The 19,718-nt window shown below is 34.3% G+C and overlaps 1 protein-coding gene across 3 annotated transcripts in view; it reads right to left on the reverse strand.

The window, feature by feature from the left end:
• Nucleotides 1–5,329: 5,329 nt before the first annotated feature.
• The window catches only part of LOC149789717 (oxysterol-binding protein-related protein 6-like), a 122,854-nt gene continuing 108,465 nt past the window's right edge, over nt 5,330–19,718 (reverse strand). The window contains exons 25-26 of one of the 3 annotated variants that reach the window (XM_089971728.1): nt 8,486–19,513; nt 5,330–8,450 (exon numbers count right to left, since the gene is read on the reverse strand). The gene's annotated coding sequence lies outside the window, so the exon portion shown is untranslated. Of the gene's footprint in view, nt 19,514–19,718 lie in introns of all 3 variants that reach the window. The other 2 variants (XM_089971729.1, XM_089971726.1) reach the window with 2 other exon arrangements.

Genomic DNA, 19,718 nt, shown 5'->3' on the forward strand with positions numbered 1-19,718 from the left:
TTCATAAAATGAATCGTATCGAGAAAAGTGGGAACGTACTTGATGAAGCTGCAAAATGTAGCAACAGCAAGAGATATGCGCCGTATGTACCTCGCCAAAGACCGATGCTTTCTCGTCGTGCTGTGAAAATGATGGAGGAATGGTATGCTATGAATTATGAACATCCATACCCAAACAGTTTAACGGTAGAAGCCTTTGCAAAGGCTGGTGGCATCACCTATGAACAGGTGAAGAAGTGGTTCGCTAACAAACGTAATAGGTGCAAGAACACTCGAAGAGTGCCTGGTACAGAAAGAACTTTGTTTGGAAAGTGCTAAAAACTGTCATGAAATGAACGTATGATGGATGTTAATTTTACCCGAGTTAATTATATGCGACATTGCTAATTGGTTAAATGTACTGATAACATTGATACCTCTTAGGGACACCAATTCTGTATTTGATTAATTTTTGTGTTGTCAGAAATGATCGTTGATAACAAATCGATTATATAAAGTAATGAATTAACCAATTAAATAAATAGATGGTTGGTGCCTTTGTATATTGGATGACAGTGTAGCCATTCTTTGATTTATTTAATAATGTATTGTCTTTTCCATGGGATTTTACTCGTGAAAGTTATATCAATGTGTCCCAAAAAATTTGTAACATGTCACATGCAGTGTTTTTACATGTTTTAAAACAGGAAGGTTTAGAACCATCCTATATCGTGAAACCGACTATGAAAAGAGTACTGTGTTATATGTGCTATATTATTTATATTAATACTTTATTGTGCTCATTTTGTTCTAAATACTATAGCAATAATGTGTGCTTCTCTATTAATCTTTATGTAAATGAGAGAAAGAGAGAGAGAGAGAGAGAGAGAGAGAGAGAGAGAGAGACAGACAGACAGAGAGAGATTATTGATTTGATGCTATTATTATAATCATATTAAGTTATGTTCAATTTAGTGATTCAATTAATTTTTGGACAAATCCTTTCTTTGAACGGCTCAGTTGGCATTATGATAATAACGATCGGCTCTAAATTGATGAATCCATGTAAAGGAATGAACATTTTCATGATATGAATTAGACTATCTTTTAATGCTTCATGATGAACATGAGAATCTTAAACTGCCGATGTTTTAATAAATTACGATCTTAACATTGATTTCATTGACATGGCAAAGTTATCATTAGTGGGCTTCTTGGACTGTATGTGACACATATGTTTTGATACAACTTGTTGTAATTACTATCAAATTATACTTTCCTAATAATATGTTTTTTTTTTTTTTTGTGAAAGTACTTAATTAAGAACAACTATTATAAATGAATGTATATATACAATTCTTTTAAGTATAATTTTCTTTTATATTTTTCGAAAACCATTTTCTGCCAACATGACCATAGAATATTTCAAGAATGTATTATATAAGTTTGTTATTGTCAATAGCTTAGTGATTGAACAAAACGCAGGAAGTAAAGACGTGCTCTGTAATCCTAATTAATTAATGTAATTAAACGGTGTGCATACTGACAACAAAGTGTTTGTTGTTAACTTTACCTTTTGCAGAACGTATTATTGCTGTGCAATATGTAATATAAATATAATGCTTGAACATTAATGAGAAGAAATTTAGAATTGCAATGTGATTTTGTTATGTTATACTTAATATAACACAGAATTGATTGTTACCCAAAAATGTGTTTGAAACATTGGCATTAGCATGTTCCTAATGTGTATACCCTTCATGGCTCCAAAATCAAATTGAAAACCAGAAGGAAAAAAAAAACTTCTTTTACATTCAGCACAAATATTTTATTCTATAATATTATATTATTATTCGTATATGGTGATTAAAGAAGAGAATAAATAGTGTTCTAATTTAATGAAATTAAATAATTCCAAACACTAACCAAAATATTTTCAATAATCACGTGAAACCTTTAATAGTTTCCAGAAGCAACTGTAAACTTTAATTTCCCCTCAGAAAAAGAAATAGAATTCAACCACAACTTATATCTTTACATTAAAACATCACTATTTAGCCTGTATTGTGTTGATGTACTCTTAAACAACAAATGCAACTATATGTGTATGCATATAGTGACAGGGTTTAAAATACAAATTATTTTTAAAAATATAAGAAAATGAATTGATAAAAACCCGATATTAATTTTGTGTTTTTCATCCAACTTTTTAAAAAATTAAATTTTGTTTCAGATGATTACATCACTGTCCACCCATGACCTTTCGTTGTATCGTTATGATACATTCAGCTTGATTGATGAGTCCAGCATGAACAGAGCTTGAGAAAAATAAAATTTAACCAGTCATTTAAGTATTGAAGTCATTGAAGTATTATGGATAGGTGATTAATCAGGGTAGAGTAATACTGAAGATGCATTCGCTTGCCAAGCTTCATAACTCCAGACATAATACTCATAATAATGCACATACAGCGTGCTAAAGAAAAAAAAAAAAGAGAAAAATTTGGCATGAATTCAATTATGGCAGGGAGCCCCTATTGGCCGAGTGGTCTAAAGCGCTGTCAGTCACGGATCACTGCCATCTCACCTCTCTCTGCGTGGGTTCGAGTCTCGGGCTCGGCCAATGTGGATATGTGAGAAAACTTGCTAGTAACTTCTCGTGGATCGGTGGTTCTTTCCGGGTTTTCCCGGGTTCTTCCTCCACCATTAATACTGGCCGCCATGTATAGCCTATCGTGTGCTGAAAAATGGCGTTAAACCCTATAACAACAACAACAACAATTCACGTTTCAAGATTTTTCTATGTTTTAGTAATAGCAGCCATATCTGGTGTGGATGAGGGGAATCTGTGCAAACTGTACAAGTCTTTATACCCAGATGCTTTCCACCTAATTGGTTAGCATGTTGTCTTTCTGAGATGCCGTTTAGATATTTTATAGTTTCAGAAACAAGACCATATTTCGTGACGGTTATGCAACATTTGTACAAATTTAAAATATTCTAATGCCAGGATGCTTTTCTCTCAAATGTGTTCAAATTCTGTTCAACATTACAGTTTTAGCAATGGAAGTCATCCGAAATCATCATTTGTAGAACTAAACCGCTCACCGTTACGGGTCATTGCCATCTCACCTCAATCTGTATGGGTTCAAGTCGTGGGTTCGGACAATGTGGGTATGTGAGAAAGCTTGCCAGGAGCTTGTCGTTGATCTGTGGTTCTTTCTGGATTTTCCTGGGTTCTTCCTCCACCATTTATACTGGTTGCCATGTATATCCTATAATGTGCTGAAAAATGGCACTAAACCCTAAAAAAATAACATTTGTAGAAACTCAAATGTCCTACATGCCTGAAGACTGTACCAAAGCTCATCAAAATGGCCTATATGCCTGAAGACTGTGCCAATGCTCATCAAAATGGCCTATATGCCCGAAGACTGTGCCAATGCTCATCAAAATGGCCTATATGCCTGAAGACTGTGCCAATGCTCATCAAAATGGCCTATATGCCTGAAGACTCTATCCCAAAGCTCATCAAAATGGCCTATATGCCTGAAGATTCTATCCCAAAGCTCATCAAAATGGCCTATATGCCTGAAGATTCTATCCCAAATCTCATCAAAATGGCCTATATGCCTGAAGACTGTGCCAAATCTCATCAAAATGGCCTAAATGCCTGAAGACTGTGTGCCAAATCTCATCAAAATGGCCTATATGCCTGAAGACTGTGCCAAAGCTCATCAAAATGGCCAATATGCCTGAAGACTGTGTGCCAAATCTCATCAAAATGGCCTATATGCCTGAAGACTGTGCCAAATCTCATCAAAATGGCCTATATGCAATGAAGACTCTGTGCCAATGCTCATCAAAATGGCCTATATGCCTGAAGACTTTGTGCCAAAGATCATCAAAATGGCCTATATGCCTGAAGACTGTGCCAAAGCTCATCAAATGTCCTATATGCCTGAAGACTGTGTGCCAAAGCTCATCAAATGTCCTATATGCCTGAAGACTGTGTGCCAATCCTCATCAAAATGGCCTATATGCCTGAAGACTCTATCCCAAAGCTCATCAAAATGGCCTATATGCCTGAAGATTCTATCCCAAAGCTCATCAAAATGGCCTATATGCCTGAAGATTCTATCCCAAAGCTCATCAAAATGGCCTATATGCCTGCAGACTCTGGGCCAAAGTTCATCAAAATGGCCTATATGCCTGAAGACTGTACCAAAGCTCATCAAAGTGGCCTACATGCCTGAAGACTCTATCCCAAAGCTCGTCAAAATGGCCTATATACCTGAAGACTGTGCCAAAGCTCATCAAAATGGCCAATATGCCTGAAGACTGTGTGCCAAATCTCATCAAAATGGCCTATATGCCTGAAGACTGTGGCCAAATCTCATCAAAATGGCCTACATGCCTGAAGACTCTGTGCCAATGCTCATCAAAATGGCCTATATGCCTGCAGACTCTGGGCCAAAGTTCATCAAAATGGCCTATATGCCTGAAGACTGTGGCCAAATCTCATCAAAATGGCCTATATGCCTGAAGACTGTGCCAATGCTCATCAAAATGGCCTATATGCCTGACGACTGTGCCAATGCTCATCAAAATGGCCTATATGCCTGAAGACTGTGTGCCAAAGCTCATCAAAATGGCCTATATGCCTGCAGATTCTGTGTCAAAGCTCATCAAAATGACCTATATGCCTAAAGACTCAGTGCCAATGCTCATCAAATATCAAATTCTGTGCAGTAGTTCTGACAACAAAAAAAACAACTTGCAATGTTTTTTTTTATTATACTATTTTAATAATGCTTGCCATAAGGTTGAAACTGGTCTCATCATTTAATGTTTGACAAAGGATTAGTGATATTGTTCCTGCACAATGACTTTAGCTTGACACTATCTATGTTTGCCAAATTTATATCTGGGTAAGGAAGAAACCTACTGAATTTTGGGGTCAAACATTTAAATGGTTTCTGTATGATAACTTTACTGCTACATTATGGATTCAGATGAAATTTTGTTGATTTGTTGCACAAGGAGAAAGCCCTTTGACTTTAATGTCATAAGATCAATGTTGAGAAATGTGACTGGAAATTGCTACCTTCACAAAATGTTTTGAATATATACATTCTGGCCAAGAAAGAGGCTTAATGATTAAAGGATAAACAGAATGCAGGACAATGGCTAAAAGAAGAAAATTAAATGCTCCTATATAATTGGAAATTTAATTCTCGACTAGTGACCTTGACTGACTTTGTGGATGCTAACATGATGGGTAATAAAGACGGCTACTGACTATGGGATAAAAAGGCCAAATGTGTGATACAACAAATACAAAGAAATCAAAATTTTATAAACTTTATTCAACCCCATAAAATGAATAGCAATTTCTGAATTCAATTTTAACTATCACTTAATATATCCAAGTATACATCCTGCAAATATGATCATCTAATTGAAAAAATTTTCAACATAATTCCCCAAAGTTTAACTTGATCACACAGTAGTAACTTGGCAATACAAAAATGTATACATTGAGATTCTTCCTTTTCGTAGCTTCAAGTCCTAAATTCTTCAATGACCATCATTATAAACAAGATCAAATGGCATACAATCAATCTTTCACAGATTAAAACAATAATATGACTGTTCCTTCAGATAATGTGCATTGCAGATAGGTGCAATATATCAAAAAAGTGTAACCATTTAAAAAAAAAAGTATAGATAAAACCAGAAAAGAAGCATAAACTTTACATTTCATGATTAAGGTCTTATCTACTTATTTTCAGCGCATAGGAAGAATAAAGGTCACTGATATAAATGTATACCTTCATGTAAGGGGCCATTACCAGACATGTTACATGGGAACTCAATGATACAAATATGCCATATCATAAGAAACCATGACCATGCCTGTGTTACACTGAGGAAGCCATGGTAGCTCCCATTGCTACAACATTGGACTTGTTATCCAGTGGTTGCAGGCTTGAAGCCTGCCCAGGTCAGCTGACTCAGTGTGTCCACATAAAAAGTTTTAGCTTGCATTTTTTCAGCATTATACAACTGAAAAATAAATATGCTAAAAGCTTTTAAAACCAATGCTAAATGTTACACTGAAGACCCCAGTATACCAAAGTGGCATAAAGTGAAGAAATCTAAGTGTTACTCTAAGGATCCCATTAAACTAAGGTGCCTTAAAGTGAAAGTCATAAAGTGTTACACTGGGGACCCCACTGTAGTAAGATGCTTAAAGTGAATATCATACAAGTGTCCCACTGGTGACTCATTACATATACCTAGGTGCCTTAAAGTCAAAGTCTTTTAAATGTTACTTTGGTGACATGAATCAATTAAGGTGCCTTAAAGTGAAAGTCATACAAGTGTTACGCTGGGGAACTGACTATATTAATGGGTCTTACATTGAGATTCATACAAGTGTTACATTGGGGACCGCAGTATACCAAGGTGCCTTAAAGTGAAAGTCATACAAGTGTTACTTTGGGGATCCCATTAAACTAAGGTGCTCTTAATTGAGATTCATACTTCATACAAGTATTACATTGGAGATCTCATTATAACAAGGTGTCTTAAAGAGAAAGTCACACAAGTGTTACTTTGGGGACCCCATTAAACTAAGGTGCTCTTAATTGAGATTCATACTTCATACAAGTATTACATTGGAGATCTCATTATAACAAGGTGTCTTAAAGAGAAAGTCACACAAGTGTTACTTTGGGGACCCCATTAAGGTAAGGTGCTCTTAATTGAGATTCATACTTCATACAAGTATTACTTTGGGGATCCCATTAAACTAAGGTACAGTACAATTTTGGGGACCAGACTATTCTAAAGTGTCTTGAAGTGAAGGTCATACAAGTATTACATTGGGCAATGCAACATGCTAAAGTACTTTAAAGTGAAAGTCAACAAGTGTTGCTTTGGGGAACAGACTATACCATGGAGTCATTGATAGAGATGATTCAGACATGTCTAGTAAGTAAGCTACAGTCGTCCCTTTCAAAAGCACTTTTTTATACCTAGGCGACTTCCTTGTAAGAATAGGACTCTTAATGAATAACTGTCATAACAACTGTCAAGCTGCTTTTATTGTCATAGTAATAGTCAAGCTGCTTTTATTGTCATAGTAACAGTCAAGCTGCTTTTATTGTCATAGTAACAGTCAAGATGCTTTTATTGTCATAGTAACAGTCAAGCTGCTTTTATTGTCATAATAACAGTCAAGCTGCTTTTATTGTCATAGTAACAGTCAAGCTGCTTTTATTGTCATAGTAACAGACAGTCAAGCTGCTTTTATTGTCATAGTAGCAGTCAAGATGCTTTTGTTCAGAGTGAATGTTCACTTCATCAAAGTTCATGTAATAGTAAGGATTTGTCACAGCTTCTTGAGTAAAGTACTTTGTTATCTTAGTAGTTAGGAACCTATAGTGTAATCAATGATAACGTAACCTTAACTTTCACTAGTCTCCAATAGTAACTATAAACATTATCATGAAGAAATTAAAAACAGATGCAAGTCATCTTAGCTCCTTTTCTAATTCAAGACTTTTCGTGCAATTTTTTATCTTTACAACAGAACCTTTAATTTTAATTTTTTTCCTGGGTGAAAGTGACATGCTTTGTGAAACCTTATGTTTCAAATATTACCTTGATTAACCACTACATTTGAGACATCGCAGGAAAAGCATGCTGTTCACTGTCTACTTTCCTTTACCCATGTATATGTAGCTATGCAGTTAACATAATGGAAGCAACATAGCAAAAGACACAATTTATTTATATGTAATGTTTACCAACAAATAAACACATATTCTTCTACTGCCAACTGTATGTTCAGAAATGGCCTTTTGATTAGGTCAATATGTTTACAAGCTCAAGCATGAATGAAACAATGTGACCTTAAACATAAATATTCAATCCATGGAAGTCAATCATAAGATGTAGGTCACAGTGACCTTTTTGTTGCAAGGGTGTAGCAGTAAAACAGAGTTGTATATAATTATTAATTTCATAATTGGAATGTAAATAGCACCTACTAAATTAAAGTGACACAAAATTTCGACAAAATTTCTAAAACATCAATAAATAGGTCACAGATATCTCTTTTTGCAACCAAGAGGTACAAACTGTAAAGATGCATCCAATAATTAAGTTTCATGACTCTGTGTAGAATAGTATGTATATAACAAGCCAAAACCTCATGTGGAATAGCATGCACATAACATGCCAAAACCTCATGTGGAATAGCATGCATATAATATGCCAAAATCTCATGTGGAACAGTATGCACATAACATGCCAAACCTCATGTGGAATAGTATGCACATAACATGCCAAAACCTCACATGAAATAGTATGTATATAACATGCCAAAACCTCATGTGGAATAGTATGTATATAACATGTGAAAACCTCATGTGGAATAGTATGCATATAACATTCCAAAACCTCATGTGGAATAGTATGCACATAACATGCTAAACCTCATGTGGAATAGTTTCCATATAACATGCCAAAACCTCACATTGAATAGTATGCATATGACAAGCCAAAACCTCATGTGGTCATAATTTAAACGCAAACCTTGAACTAAAGATGCAGATCATGATATGCCTGCTACTATAAAGGTTTGATAGTAAAAGAGACTGCCTGAGTTTGACAGTAACAGATTGCCTGAGAAATGCACAAAGACAAATTTAACCCAAGCAAGTGCAGCATAATATATGGGCCATAGTGACCTACTACTGCAATAAGATGTCATGTTTATCAAGATGCATACGGAAGGATTCTACGTACATAGCATGCCAAAAAAATAAATGGTCATGAGCTAAATACAAAACCTTAATTTAACCTAGTAAAATGTGAAATATAGGTAACAGTGACCTTAATTGATATGAGTGTAGTAAAAGAGCACTGTATACATTCATCTGCTAATATTAATGACAAATGCCTGCAATAAAAACATGAAAGAGTACCTAAGTCAGTGAAATATGAGTCACAGTGATCTACAATTAAGAGAAAGGCATAGTATCATCGAGATGCATCCTTTTGCTAAGTTTCATGATTCAAGGTACAGCACCATTACATATTAAAACAAAAATCAGTGTGGTTATGAAATAAATGCATAATTGAACACAAGCCAGTTACAAGTTTAAAATGCATGTCATGATAACCTTTTTGTCTTAAGGTAGTGATACTAACAGGGATACAAACAATCACCTATTTTGATGACTCTGGTATGAATAGTCCTTGAGACTGAACCCAAGTCAGTGGCATGAAATATGGGTCACAGTGACTAACTTGTGTGATGTGGGTACTGTATTCATCATGCTACATATCATCAAGTTTCATGAATCTTGGTATAACTGTACAAATGCAGGGTACTAAAACTTATTTGGATACAAATTATAACAAAAACTGAAACTAAGCCAGTACATGTGAAATGACTGTCACCATGACCTCTACCATTAACAAAGCTTCATAAATTAATTTTCTAAAACAAAATGTAACCAAATGTGATGCATGAAACATGGGTCACACTGACCTACTTTTGCTATGAAAATGTAGTGATCGGCAATATGCATCCCCACACCAACTTTCATGAATGTATGTATGTATGTATGTATGTATGTGTGAATGCAAAAATGGAACTTCTGAGATGCATCCACTCATAAGTTATACAAGTTAAATAATTCTAGCATGAACAGAGCTTCAAAAATAAACTTAATATCACAAGTCCCTAAAGCATGAAATATAGGTCAATGTGGTCTATTTCTGTGATCAGTGTGCATAGTACTCATCAAACTACATCCCCTCACCAAACTGCATGAATCAACATATAGCAGTATCTATACAGACTGCATAAAGCCTAATATAAATTGAAAAACTTCACCAAAAATGTATATGTACAAAGTTAGCTCCCTTTGCCCCTTCCAATGGGGGTTGGTGATAAAAAGCTGACTCAAGGATATCGCCTATGACTTAGAAAGAATGAATGCTTGAATTCCAGTTGGTGCATACATATGTATTTACTTTTATCAGTGCAAATGCTGATACCAACTGTAATATAATAGCTTCCCTATCATTTTGAAAGGTAAAGTAATAACGACTAATAGGGAATTTATTCCTTCCTCATAAAAGTATCTTCTAGATTAAGGCTTTATGTCTGATGTGTAAAAAATTTACAAGACTGGTAAATGTGCAATACACGATTATGCAAGTGCCTGTCAATGACTATGGAACCATTCGAACAAAATATTTTTCTACAATCTTGCTCAATTTATTGAGTTTTCTGCAGAGTACATCTGGTTACATCTATATAACGCATTTTCTGCATAGTACATCTGGTTATATCTATTTATCAAGTTTTCAGTATAGCAAATCTGGTTATGTCAATATATAGTTTTCAGCATGGTACATCTCGTATCTATTCATCAAGTATTCAGCATATAACATCCGGTTATATATATATATATATATATATATATATATATATATATATATATATATATATATCAGGTTTTTCTCATTATGAATAAGAATGTAACAATAGGAAACAATATCAGGAAGATCCTTGGAATGTTTTACCTAAAACGTTACATATATTCTAGAAAGATATATGTTACATAATGAATCCTGTTATAACATGAGGTAAAAGATATATGTTACATAATGAATCCTGTTATAACACGAGGTAAAAGAAATTGAACAGGTTAAGTGAGGTACATCAACTGTTTCATAAGTATCACTGTTGGGTAGAAGGAAAGGTCGAGTTTCTAACAGTTTAGATTAAATGGCATCATTTTGGCTATTACAAACTATGCACGCATTTTCAAATGTTGGTAAATGTTGAAGACTTGTTCAAGATACCTCCCAATGATTTTTACAAATCTGACATCAAATACAATCGAAAGGCCCAAGTAAGCCTTATGATGATCACCTGATTTATCATGACACCATAACAACCAGTTGAAGAAGGTCATTAGCTCTTATCAGAATTTAATTATGAACAAAAGGGAAACTTATTTCATACCAGTATACAACAGAAGTAGGTAAAAATTATAAGAAACACTTTTGAAAATGCAATCATTAATGAAATCAAAGTACTAATAATACTGATGGCTTGGAGGGTTCAAACGATATTACTCTGCACAAGATCTATGGAATAATGAACACCAGAGATATTGCTATGCATGGTCTTTGCACAAGATCTATGGAATAATGAACACCAGAGATATTGCTATGCATGGTCTCTGCACAAGATCTATGGAATAATGAACACCAGAGATATTGCTATGCATGGTCTTTCAAGAATAATACTTTAAATCTTTTTGAAATTTTCTTTGCCTTTTATGACATTAGAGAACTTATATTAATACCTGAAATATTAGTAGATGAATTATTATGATGATTTCCTTCAAAAAGCAGTTTTCCTTATATTTTAAGTATTATGCAATACTGAATAACAAACTCTGAGATAACTATCAGATACAATCATTTACATTACCTTGAGTTGCTTCCCTTGACATTAAAAAATTTAATCAAACCATAAAGTTTGTTAGTATTATTACTTATACAAAGTAAAAACAAATGAACACAATGCCATGCCATAAGGCATTAAGGAATTTAAATCCCCAAGCCATATAGTTGGACAAAATAGGAACACATAAAAAGCTGGCTGTACCATCTAGTACATGCACCTGTTCCATTAGCCTGTTAACTGTTCACTTCTAAAAGCTTACCACAGAAAGAACAATTAGCACTCTTTTTAAATGAAATATTTCACAATCATGTTTCATGGTAATTGTCCAGTCTTTTACAATCACATTTCATAGTAATTGTCCAGTCTTTTACAATCATGTTTCATAGTAATTATCCAGTCTTTTACAATCACATTTCATAGTAATTATCCAGTCTTTTACAATCATTTTTCATAGTAATTATCCAGTCATTTACAATGTTTCATAGTAATTATCCAATCTGAATGATGAACACATTTTAATAAAATTAGACACTGGCTAAAAATTGAGATTAGTTAAAAGTTCTACATGCACTGCACATTATCCATACATTTACACAGCATGTCCATACATTTACACATTATCCATACATTTACACATTATCCATACATTTACACATTATCCATACATTTACACAGCACGTCCATACATGTACACATTATCCATACATTTACACATTATCCATACATTTACACATTATCCATACATTTACACAGCACGTCCATACATTTACACATTATCCATACACATACATAGGACGTCCATACATTTACACACATTGTCCAAAAGTTTACATGTCATCATTACATTTACACATTATCCATACATTTATACACGTTATCATTACAATTACACATTATCCATACATTCACACATTATCCATACATATACACACACTGTTCACAAGTTTAGACATGTTATCATTATATTTACACATTATCCATACATTTATACATGTTATCATTACATTTACACATTATCTATACATTTATACATGTTATCATTATATTTACACATTATCCATAGACATGGTATCATTACATTTACACATTATCCATACATTTATACATGTTATCATTATATTTACACATTATCTATTCATTTACACACATTATCCATACATTTACAGACATGCCAAACCAAATTGCACATGTCATGTCTGAATTGATAACAAGAATTGATTGCCAATCCCCACACCCTGGTATTATGATACATTTAGTTTATAAGCAGTAAGTATGCAAACCATTTCTTAAAAACTATAATCAGAACATAAATATATAATTTTTTCATGTCAAGGACTAAAAATGTAAACAACATAATTCAATTCCTGTCTTGCAAACTTCCTGATATTGAAATGTGATATATCAATTACAATAATATCACTTTGAAGCAAGAAAGATTGTTATGACATTCTGGTATTTAAATGTGATATGTCAACTATACAATGTCACTTTGCAACAAGAAAAGATTCTGTGACATTCTGATATTTAAATATCATGTATCTCTGATATAATCATTGCCAAGGTAAAAAAGATTGTTATGGCATTCTGGTATTTAAATGTGATATATCATTCACACAATCATTGCCACTTTGCAGCAAAAAAGACTGCCATGACTGTATCATACTTAAATGTGATACATCAATTATACAATCATTGTCAATTTACAGCAAGAATGATTGTTATGACATTATATTTAAATGTGATAAATAAAGTATACAATCATTGTCAATTTACAGCAAGAATGATTGTTATGACATTATATTTAAATGTGATAAATAAAGTATACAATCATTGTCAATTTACAGCAAGAATGATTGTTATGACATTATATTTAAATGTGATAAATAAAGTATACAATCATTGAAACTTTGCAGAAAGAAAGATTGCTATTACATTCTGGTATTTAAGTGGGATTTATCACCTACATAATCAATGTCTCTTGTTTCAGTGGGCACCCAATATTTATGGTTTTATGAACAATGACATTCCTTTTGGTACTTATGTTTGTGGATATAGGAAGGGATCTTATTGTTTCTGCACAAAAATCAACATTCAGTGTAGGTAAGGTAAGGAATCTAGCTGTTCCACAGATGGTACAACATTCATTAGGTTGATGAGGGGAGGGTCTTTTTGTTTCCAAGGAAGGACCCAACATTCATTGTGGATAAGGAAAGTGGTGTGTTTGTCTATACAGAGAGATCAACATTCATTGGGTTTTTAAGTTCATGGTTCTGTAGCAACCAAGAAATCCACAAAATTTGATGCTCCACAAAACATATGCTATAAATGCCAACTCCATCAGCAGGTAATCTATACATTTTAATACTAATAAGAACATAACTTTTGGCAAAACCATAAAAACTTACACTCTTGATAATAAAGATCTATGGTGATTAATGCATGAGCTGGCTGCAAAAATAATTAACAGTAAATTCTAGGTAAAAATAGTAGTAGTCCAGCAATAGCAATAGTAGTTGTACTAGTAATATAGTAATAGTTGTTGTAGTAGTAATATTAGTACTAATAGTTGTTGTAGTAAAAATAGTAGCACTAATAGGTGTTGCAGTAGTAATGGTAGTACTAACAGTTACTGTAGTAGTATTAGTAGTACTAATAGTTGTAGCAGTAATATAGTAATAGTAGTTGCATTAGTAATATAGTAATATTAGTTGTAATAGTAGTACTAATAGTTGTTGTAGTAAAAATAGTAGTACTAATAGTTATTGTAGTAATAATAGTAGTACTAATAGTTGTAGTAGTAATAGTAGTACTAATAGTTGTTAATGTGCTTGCAAATCAGGGTCTATGTTGTTTGTTCTCCTGATTGCTCCTAACAAACTGCACACACCCAAATCTGGGTCCGTGGAGTTTGCAGTTGGACACATCATATTAGCATGCATACATGGTATACAAATGAAGTACACATTACACAAGGAAAACAAGAAATGCTGATTAAACCCAAGATTACCTATAAACCCTATATGGGGCTTATTTCCAATGGGTCCAAGCCATTTTTTTTATGTATGGGGCCTATTTCCAATGGGTCCAAGCCATTTTTTTTAATGTATGGGGCTTATTTCCAATGGGTCTAAGCCATTTTGTTTAATGTATGGGGCTTATTTCCAATGGGTCTAAGCAACTTTTTTTAATGTATGGGGCTTATTTCCAGTTGGTCCAAGCCATTTTTTAAAAATGTATGGGGCTTCTTTCCAATGGGTCCAAGCCATTTTTTAATGTATGGGGCTTATTTCCAATGGGTCTAAGCCATTTTCTTTAATGTATGGGGCTCATTTCCAATGGGTCCAAGCCATTTTTTTTATGTATGGGGCTTATTTCCAATGGGTCCAAGCCATTTTATTTTATGTATGGGGCTTCTTTCCAATGGGTCCAAGCCATTTTTTAATGTATGGGGCTTATTTCCAATGGGTCCAACCCATTTTCTTTAATGTATGGGGCTTATTTCCAATGGGTCCAAGCCATTTTTTTTATGTATGGGGCTTATTTCCAATGGGTCCAAGCCATTTTTTTTAATGTATGGGGCTTATTTCCAATGGATCCAAGCCATTTTTTTTATGTATGGGGCCTATTTCCAATGGGTCCAAGCCATTTTTTTTAATGTATGGGGCTTATTTCCAATGGGTCTAAGCCATTCTTTTTAATGTATGTGACTTATTTCCATGGGTCCAAACCATTTTTTTTTTAATGTATGGGGCTTACTTCCAATGGGTCCAAGCCATTTTGTTTAATGCATGGGGCTTATTTCCAATGGGTCTAAGCAATTTTTTTAATGTATGGGGCTTATTTCCAGTTGGTCCAAGCCATTTTTTAAAAATGTATGGGGCTTATTTCCAATGGATCCAAGCCATTTTTTAATGTATGGGGCTTATTTCCAATGGGTCCAAGCCATTTTCTTTAATGTATGGGGCTTATTTCCAATGGGTCCAAGCCATTTTTTTTATGTATCGGGCTTATTTCCAATGGGTCCAAGCCATTTTTTTTTATGTATCGGGCTTATTTCCAATGAGTCTAAGCCATTTTTTTAATATATGGGGCTTATTTCCAATGGGTCCAAGCCATATTTTTTTATGTATGGGGCTTATTTCCAATGGATCCAAGCTATTTTTTTTTTAATGTATGGGGCTTATTTCCAATGGGTCCAAGCCATTTTTTTTAATGTATGGGGCTTATTTCCAGCAGGTCCAAGCCATTTTTTTATAATGTATGGGGCTTATTTTCAGTGGGTCCAAGCCAATTTTTTTTAATGTATGGGGCAAAATCTTTCAAACTTGTTGTTGTTGTAGGGTTTAACGCCATTTTCAGCACACAATAGGCTACACATGGTGGCCAGTATTAATGATGGAGGAAGAACCTGGGAAAACCCCGGAAAGAACCACCGACCCACGAGAAGCTACTGGCAAGCTTTCTCACATACACACATTGGCTGAATCCAAGACTCGAACCCACGCAGACAGAGGTGGGATGGCAGTAATCCGTAACGGAGAGTGCATTAGACACTTGGCCACTCGGGGCCCCAAAATCATTCAAATCAACAAATAAGAAAATAATCAGTTTGAAGAACAGGTAACAATGACCATATACATAAAAGATCACAAAACCTACAAAGATGATGTGCAACTTAAAGACAATAAATAAGCCCAGAGGTAAAGATCAATATGGTGGGAGATAACAAGATGAAATGTGGATTACTGTGTTATCTGGATAAAAAGACGCATCACAATTTCACATTTTGCTGAAAACATATTTAGTACAGTTGATTGTCAAAGCAACCAATTACCTAAATTAAATGAAAATAAAAGCTCTTTTCTTAGGTAATTTTAGTTCATTCAAGACCAATGTAGGTACGTAAGACAGCTTGCCAGATGTTTCAGATGAGTCAGTGGGTTTTTTCCTGGGTCTCTTACTTCACCACTTAAATTGGCCGATATGTCAAGCATATCATGTGCTGAAAAATGGTATTTAACCCACATCAACAACATTTCATGAAAATGTACAAATGTTTAAGTCGTTGAGAAATTTGCTAGAAAGTTAAAATTACTGCCTTTCATATTATGCTAGTGTTGGTGTCTAGATATACATGCTGTATCACTGTTATTCACAATGAATTAACACATGGTTTTGTGACCTGATCATTGCACTCAACATTGATATTCTGAACATTTTTATGTTTATATTCTGAACCAAGATGAGTCATAGTCAATTATCAAGCAAACACTGATTATGTGATTCAAGTTCTTTTCCCAGTTTCTGAAATATGACATTAGTGTCTTGATGCAAACAGCGAGTTGATCTATCATCTGTATACATTTCTCCTAGTAGATAACTTCTTGTTCAAAAGAAAACGACCCACAGTGACAATAACCTTTTGTAAATCTAACAACATTGATAAACAAACCTGAAATCTGTGTTTTGATGCAGTTTGTCCATTACTTTTCATAAACCTAACATCAAACCAGTCTATAAATCTTGAGCAGTCTGCTTTGATGCAATTAAATGCCTTTTGTACATTTAACATCATATCAGTCTATAAACCTTTAGAAGTCTGGGTTCTGAGGCAGTCAGTCAAATACATATTGTAAATCTAACATGATCATACCAGTCTTTAAACTTGTACAAGTCTATGTTCGATCCAACTTGTTATAACGACTATAAACCGTTACAAGTAATTTGCCAACCTCACTTTGCTAACTGGTGAGTGTTTTCTTATCTTAATTTGTTTACAAGTGAGTGATTTCCTACCTGAATTTTCATACTGGTGGATAGTTTTTACCTGAGAATGCTTATTGGCAAGTGGTTTCCACACTCAAAATGCCTACTATCAGGTGGTTTCCTATCTCATAATGTTTTATGAGCAGATGCTTTTCTACCTCAGAAAGCTTGCTGGTGAGTAGTTTCCATACTTCAGAATATTTACTGGTGAGTGGTTTCCATACTTCAGAATATTTACTGGTATGTGGTTTCCATACTTCAGAATATTTACTGGTGAGTGGTTTCCATACTTCAGAATATTTACTGGTATGTGGCGTCTTACCTCAGATCTTGTTTTTTTCTCAGGCAGCAGGGCATGTTATGATGAACATATATTATGTTGCTATACACATCATCATGGTCACTAAAACCGTACTTAAAAACTGTACCCCCATACAATGACCACTGACACCATATTTCAAACTGTACCCTGACCTTGGCATCTGAACTTATATTACAACCTTTACATCATACCTTGACCTTTGAAACCATATTTCAAGGTGACTTACAGATAGGTTAATTCAAATTGCTGGTGGGAACAAAAACATAAAAATACACAGAAAGAAAAAGGCTAGAAGCAAACCTAAATCTGGTCTACCTACATTTAAATGTTATATAATTCAAATACTAAATATGACATTTTTTTTAAAGCCTGTTATTTTTTCATCATCTTGTAAAAACTCTTGGCTGGTTTGATGCTGTTGTAGGGTTTAACGCCATTTTTCAGCACAAGATAGGCTATACATGGTGGCCAGTATTAATGGTGGAGGAAGAACCCGGAAAACCCCCGGAAAGAACCATCAACCCATGTGAAGCTACTGGCAAGCTTTCTGACATATCCACATTGCCTGTACCCGAGATTCGAACCCATGCAGACAGAGGTTAGATGTTTTTTTTTTTTTTAATAACACCCAGGAGAACTTGATTAAAATAAAATCCCATAATATTAATTAACATGGGAATTATACTTGTGAAGAACATACATATTTTCTTTCTATGTGGCAATGTACATTAACAACATAATTGGGACATAAATTATGTGAATCATCATAAATAACTAGGACATCTGTGAATTGACAAAAATATGTGGGATACATGTGAATTAACAAAAATAAGTGGGACATCAGTGAAGTAACAAAAATAAGTGGAACATCTGTATATTTACAGGATAGTTACACAAGCTTTTTACAAAGACACCTTGATTAAAAACTCAAAATTCAATGATTCAGAACATTTGCTGTATGTAAACAAAATTTATTTAATAAAGTTACAGTCTGTAATACTATCTAACCCGTAAATACACAAACATTATGTTACACCAACAAATAGAAGAGGACTAAAAATGGAATGAACACAATCTAAACTTGACTTAAAAGTTTCAAAACTATCTGAAAGCAAGTTTAAAAAAAAATCAATCCTATGAATGCTTCCTTAATGTGATTAGACTAGACTAACAGTAATCAAGATATAATTATTATCAACCAGGTATAGAGATTTAAATCTTTTTAACAGCAAAGTTAAGCGTCCTTGTATACCCAAACAATGCCATTAAACATATATTCAAATTTCATAACCCTTCAAATTTAACTATTCTCCATTATGTCCTATGCTTTATTTACTTTACCACATCATCCTGTTTATTGAGGTTTCTCTGCATCTTAATAACTATTTCCTCCATTAGTCTTCAAAGAAATTCATTTTTTCACATTATATATATATATATATATATATATATATATATATATATATATAGAGAGAGAGAGAGAGAGAGAGAGAGAGAGAGAGAGTTAGTTGTTGTTGTTGTTGTTGTTGTTGTAGGGTTTAACGCCATTTTTCAGCACAAGATAGGCTATACATGGTGGCCAGTATAACTGGTGGAGGAAGAACCCTGGAAAACCAAGGGAAGAACCACCAACCCACAAGAAGCTACTGGCAGGCTTTCCCATGTACCCACTCTAGCCGAGCTTTGGACTCGAACCCACATAGACAGAGGTGAGGTGGCAGTGATCCGGAATGGTGAGCGCTTTAGACCACTCAGCCACTCGGTGCCCCAGAAGAGAGAGAGAAATTACTCAAAATGCATAATCTGTAATATTTCATGTCAATATGCTCAAGTGAGGTTGTTTAAGTGATTACTGGCATTTGCTGTTTGAAAATGACAAAATTATCTGGGTCAATGAACAAGTAGGACATGATAAAAAAGCATTGCTTTAAAATATATGACCTTGGTTGTTGTTGTTGTTGTTCTAGGGTTTAACGCCATTTTTCAGCACAAGATTGGCCATATATGGCGGCCAGTATAACTGGTGGAGGAAAAACCCTGGAAAACCGAGGAAAGAACCACCGACCCACGAGAAGCTACTGGCAGGCTTTCCCACGTACCCACGCTAGCCGAGCCTTGGACTCGAACATACGCAGACAGAGGTGAG

Source organism: Sinohyriopsis cumingii, chromosome 10 (assembly GCF_028554795.1).
Source record: "Sinohyriopsis cumingii isolate HCF-2022 chromosome 10, ASM2855479v2, whole genome shotgun sequence".
NCBI classification, from domain to species: domain Eukaryota; kingdom Metazoa; phylum Mollusca; class Bivalvia; order Unionida; family Unionidae; genus Sinohyriopsis; species Sinohyriopsis cumingii.